The sequence below is a fragment of the Octopus bimaculoides genome, chromosome 4 (assembly GCF_046866305.1).
Source record: "Octopus bimaculoides isolate indiv1 chromosome 4, ASM4686630v1, whole genome shotgun sequence".
Lineage (NCBI taxonomy): Eukaryota > Metazoa > Mollusca > Cephalopoda > Octopoda > Octopodidae > Octopus > Octopus bimaculoides.
The window spans coordinates 14,623,507-14,630,405 of NC_142931.1; positions in this window are offsets into that span (position 1 = coordinate 14,623,507).

Below are 6,899 nucleotides of genomic sequence, written 5' to 3' on the forward strand. Positions count from 1 at the left end.
TATTTTAGAATGATTGCTAAACTGATGATAGTCGGGTTGGGAATGTTTGGAACATAGTCATTCAAAACATTACAATACTTCAGTAATATGGAATTTAATACGATTAGGTCGAAATAATATATTTTATACATAACTTATTAACCCCGTGTATGTTTTGGTCTTATTGATCTCTTCAGCTAAGAATAGACACCACCGTACCAACTGAATCAGTGATGAGAGAATCATTACATAATTTTATGATACTGTATAACCAGAAAATTGACAACAATTAGTATGGTAAAAAATACGACATTAAGGTTGATTACTCCGATATATTTTTCGCACTAAAACAAAAAGTAATTTTAAAGTTCATACATTTTATGCAGTTACGATCAATAATCGTATTACAAATGCATATGTAGGAAGGAAAAAACAAGAATAATTTGAATATTAAACTTTATTGTTATTATTATTATTATTATTATTATTATTATTATTATTATTATTATTATTATAGAAGTGAGAGAGCAGTGCATGCCATCAAAGTGACATTGAGGTAAAATATACGAAGCCCGTTCAACCCATCATGACTACCCGTCTGATAAGGATACACCAGGCACATGCATCACAACCGTATGTGCACGACATGGTGATTTCATATCAAGATAAACAGTGCATGACCTCGCAGGTGGGGCCAGTTAGAATTTCCTTCAGGTCGAGTAGCCCATCCCGCACAAAAGGTCCCTGAATAAGATTTGTTTAAGAATATTGAGCAAAATACCCATGTTTCTAAAGGTGAATTATTCAAATTCCAAAGAATTCTTCTCAACACATGGCTATGATGCTCCCCCACTACTTCTGCTGATGATCAGAGATGTACATATCGTCAGCCAACAAAGGACATGCTCAATTAGTTAAGGTCAAACAACCAACAAGCAAATCTGTGGTATTAAGCAGGATATTTGCTGTTGCCCATCTTTTATACCAAGACAAAACAATGTACATGATAACACTTCCAATCAGTTAAGATCAGAAGCCATGAGAGCCAGTGCCTGGTACTGCATCCGGGCATTTATTATTATTATTATTATTTCTATTTCTATTATTAGTAATGTATTACTATTATGTATTCGATATCTAGTATTCCTTTCTTCCATAGGCCCAAGTCCTGGAATCTCGAGGAGGGGGCCAAGTCGATTACATCGACCCAGTCCATGACTGGTACTTTATTTATCAACTCCGAAAGAATGAAAGGCAAAGTCGACCTTGGATGAATTTGAACTCAGAACGCAAAGACGGGCGAAATGCCGCTTAGCATTTTTCCCGGCGCGGTAAGGATTGTGCCAGCTCGCCGCCTTTTCGATTACTGATATTATAATTACAATGAAAAATGCGGACACATTCCTAAGTAATCAAATATGGTAACGTACAGGACAAGCATATTTATAATTAAAATATTGCAGCTATAGTTAAAAATTTAAAATATATTTATATTTAAAAACTAAAAGTGATAGCTTTTATTAGCTACTCTATAATTAAAACATTAACTCAGATGATAAATTTAAGGTTAACTGTTAGGAAAAAATTAAGAAATAATTCAATAGCCCCATTAAAAATGTTTTTCAATTACAAGTTTTTAAGAACTGCTAAAAGTTCTTAAGTAGTATTCGAATGAAATTCCTTTTTTGGTCATCTTTTTGATAAAAATTGGCACACTATAATTCATTGATAAAGACACCACAAGGTTGGCCTTCTGGAAATTTCAAAAAATCAAAGTACAATTGATACCTTTATGGTAGGATTGAGGCTTAGGGGAGGGTACAGTAATATTTTCAGGAGAGGGGATGCTTTTCGTAATTGAATTTTTGCTTGGTGGGGTAGTATACAATATAAAATGGCCTTCTTGGCGGGGGGAGCTACATAGCTCATATCGTATGATATGTCGGGGGAGGTATATCCCTTAATATACCCACTCCGTACAGGTAACGGAATATTAAAAAACTTGTAATTGGAAAAACATATTTAATGGGACTCTTGAATTTTTTTAAACTTTTTTCTAACAATAATGATTTATAATTTTCATTTTACTTAATAATTTTTCAATTATTTTTCATATTTGATGATTGAGTTAAAATAACAATTAATAATCTAAATAAATAAACAAAATATTTTAACAGCACTTTAGTTACACTAGCTCATAATAAAATCAAAAATTGAAACTAAGATAAAAAATGAGCGAATGCATCCACTCTGCGGCACGTGGAGCCATACTCTCATGGCAGGACACACACCACCATTGTAGAGAAAATTATTAGAATAAATTCATGGAAACAGATTTATGCTAGAAAGGTGGTGCGTATTTACAACTTGATGTTAGAATGTGTTAGATTGTCAACATACTAAATAAGCTGTAAATAAGTATTAGTTTATTTCGTCATGCCAAGAACAAATAAACAAACAATCGGTGACTGGTGAATCTGATTTTTGTTTCTCATTTTAGTAGTCAAAAAACGCAAGTTACTGTGCTGGAAATGTTCAATATTGATTTAAGACTACCTAAATTTAAGATATGAACAATTAGTATAGTAGTCAAACAAACAGTCATTCAACCTAAAAAGTTAACTAATTATGAGAGTTATAACTGTAAGTTTAATTAAGAATTCAATCATTAATTAAAAGAAGCAAAACAAAAAAAAAGGCACCTATTTGATTCAAACCATTCATATATTTTTTTGTTTTTACTTATTTAATTTTTATAACACGCACGTGTGCCATTTGTTGTCTATTTTTATTTTTAGCTTTTTTTGGTTTTTAAATTTAATTTTTGGGGCTTATATATTTTATAATAAAGATAGTAAGAAGTAAATTATAGCATAATTGCGAAACAGAAATGAGCTTTTTTGATTAGGAGAAGGTTTCAAATTAAATTGAAATTTTCTTTTTTTATTTACTTAAATTCAGTAAATTGATTCAAAATGAAACTGAAGCTCATTTCTGCAAATAAAGACTACATCTAATATTTTTTGACTAAATTTTGATGTATTAAGATTAGAAGTATGAACATATATACAGTAACATATTTGGATTAAAGAAAAAAAGGAGGGTGAAGATGAAAAATAAAAGGGAAAAAAGAAAGAAGAAATCTTACTGTGATGCAAGGTAGACAACTGTGTATATTTTATATATTTATATATAATATTAAAAAATCAGTCAATTAAGCGTCACGTACCTTTTTTTATGTAACTTCTTACCTCATACCTTTTTTCCTACAAAATTTAATTGCACAAAATTAGCATTTTTGGATTCCCCTTGCTTTGATTTATCATTAAAGATAAATAAAATAGAGATTGATTTTAAATTAAGAAAGCTTTTCGAAGTCAAAGTCGATTGGAGGTATTACTTCTTTTTTCGGCGCTTTTGGCTTCACAACTTCTTTATATTAAAACTTCCTTTGATAAAATTGACAATTTTAGATTCCTCTCGTTTCGTTCTATCATTTAAGGTCAAATAGAATATAGTTTGCTTTTAAAATAAGAAAGTTACTTGATTCAGAATCGAATGTTCACTTTACTTTCCCCTTTTAGACCTCACATATGTTAACGTAACGTTTTTTCCCTTGAACCAAATTTCAATATTTTTACACCAAAATGTAACTTGGGATGCGACTATTACACAACTGTCAACAGTTTTGAATTTGGTTGAGAAATGAGTTACTCACAAAGCTTTGAAGAGGCTGAGAGTGAGTAAATGTCGGCTTTAAGATATTATTCAGCCACTACCGTGGTTGAATGATATCGTTTAAGGTAGAGTCTGGTTAATCGTTAGCTTGCCGGGTCAAGTGCTTACTGGTATTTCGTTCGTCTTTACGTTCTCAGTTCGAAGTCCGCCGACGTTGACTTTGCCTTTTGACCATTTCGGGGTCGGTAAAATAAGTATCAGTCAAGCACTGGTGTTTATGTAACCGTCTTGCCCCTTCCTCCGAATTTACAAGCCTTGTGCCAAAATTTGAAACCCATATTGTAACATCGTTATAAATTCGATTATTAATATTTTATACAACGGAATACCCGAGGACGGTAACACTGGATAGGTTTCGGTATTATTAGATATCCTCAGTGGTGCATGCACGTCATCATATTCGTTGAAATAAGAATGACAGAATCAGTAAGTAGATGTAAAATATGATGAGTATAGTAATCGATCGGTGTTGGGTCGATGTCTTGTATAAGCTGCCCGTCCCCGTCATCAAATTTGCTGCTGTCATGACTAATATCAGCATTACTGTTCCAGTACTTATACAGTTATTTTTAGCACGACTGCTACCATATAACCTTTGGCTACTCACCGCCACATCTGCTATGACCTGTTTAACCACTGTCGACACATTTTAAGGAATGGCTGCTAGTCCTTTAATTATTATTGAAGCCACGCATACGGACATCGTGGCAACACTGTCCACACAACTTTCATTGCCTGTACAATGTCTTGTCTGGTGTTCTTACAATTTCTCCAATTCACCTCCATGGATTGCTGCTTTTTGATCGACCCTGAAAAATATGAAGGGCAAAATTGATCTCAGCAGGATTCGATCAAGGAATGCAGAGAATTGCAACACATACCAGGTAACTTTTTGTCCGGGTGTAACGATTCCGCTGGCGTATACGCATGCAACCATATATAAACTTTTTCTTGGCTATTTAAGTTTGAACTCCTTGTTCTTAAGACAAAATCTTATCAAACCTTTTTTCCTTTATGCATCGTAAGAAGATCTCTGTCTTCGTTATTTTGTTACATTACTTGTTTATCACAATGCTTTAAGCAAGCTACAACGCTTTCTGTATTAGTTTTACCAAAATGGCTTTCATTTTTGAGATGTTAGAATCGCTCAAATAATAATTAAACCATCTTCTGACCAAGAATTGCTGATAGATGCAATAGGATTAGGTTTATCTTTTGACTCTTCAACACCGTTTCTATCCAGTCTAAGTTTTAACCTTATCTTTAATATAATCGTTTTTCTTTCCGGAGATTAATTTGGGTTCGTCAGGAGGAAGCTGATTAAGCAATGCTTTAAGCATTCCGTTACATTTCTGGAAAATACATTTTGCGAAAATAATGGGAAAATATTATTTGCTACAGAAAAAAATATATGGTTTGTGGAGTTACTGCGAAAGGAAACATGGTTTGCAAAATATTTATAGATACTCAACGTCAGTAGCAATATGGAGAAAGAAGTTCGAACTTTAGTATATTTACGTTCTGGAAAGAACTTCCAAATTGTTATATTTGCATAGTAAATATGCTTAGGCTCAAATGCTACAGGCAACATAAGTGGAAGTATTCTGGTTTTGAATCTATAAAGACATTTCCATAACATGCTTAGACGAGCTGCTGATCTTCCATCGTCAGATTTTGCAGGAAATGTCTCCTTGCTACTTAGCACATGGGATAAGATTGGAAATATTTAACACGAGAGATTATTTCCGAGAAGAAGAGCTCAGTGGATAGATACAAGATCTCAGTCTGTCAAACTAGGGTGTAGCAAATATCAATTTTGCAGCATGGCAAAACGAAAAGAACAGTATAAAGATGGATGCTAAAGTAACAGTTTATCGAATAGCGGAAGACGAAAGTCTTGGATATTTTATTGAGCATATACAATCTGATGAGGATTACATCAAATTCGAAAAACGCGATCCGGCTTTGTACGCTGGGGATTTACTTCCCATTGTAAATCACTTACGATAGTGCGTTTGCGGCTTTGAGTTAGTTTAAGTCTTATATTTAGCAAAGGTGATGCTACTCAGTTCCCTGTGTCACTTTTGTGACGTCTATTAATTTTGCCTTTAAGTTCTAATTGCTAATATGGTACCCTTGTAATATGCTGCTTACACTTTTACCGTTTTGGAAATCAGTACACGTTTTCAACGGATTTTCTTATAAGACGGACAAAGGTAATTGAGTGTGATATATATGTATATATACGTATATATATACATATATATATATGAGGGATTGCTGAAATGTTCCTGTATTTGGGTAAAAGAAAATACGGGAGGATCAGTATGATTTTATTCAACATATTCCCCTCTCAGATTCACACACTCATTGCAGCGGTCCTTCAGTTTTTCTAATGCCTATAAAAGTACTCGGAAGTTAAGTCTTTATAACAACCAGGCCTTTCGTGATACACTTGATGCCAGGAACTTTTCGGTTCAATTTGTGTACGTATATATATATATATATATATATATATATATATATATATATATATATATATATATATATATATATATATATATATATATATATATATATATGTATATATATATATATATATATATATATATATATATATACACACACATTTGACATGTTTCTTTCAGCCTCCGTCTAATCTTCAGGTAAGGTCTTTGTCGCCCCAGGGCTGTTGTAGTAGTTCCTCGTCCAAGATGCCACGCAGTGGAACTAAACGCGTAACCGAGCGGCTAGGAATCTAACTTCTTATCACCTGTATAAATGGTTAGATATGTGAGCGCGATGTAGATAGATAAACAGACAAACAGGCGGGCAACCAGACAGACAGACAGATAGATAGACAGATAGATAGATAGACAGATAGAGAAAGACGGATAGACAGATAGATAGACAGATAGATAGATAGATAGATAGATAGATAGATAGATAGATAGATAGATAGATAGATAGATAGACAGACAGACAGACAGACAGACAGACAGAGAGAAAGATAGATAGATTGATAGATAGATAGATAGATAGATAGATAGATAGATAGATAGATAGATACAGACAGACATACACACAGACAGACAGACAGACGGACAGGCAGAGCGATAGATAGATAAATAGTTTGATAGATTTATAGATAGATAGATATATACATACATGCATACGTAGAG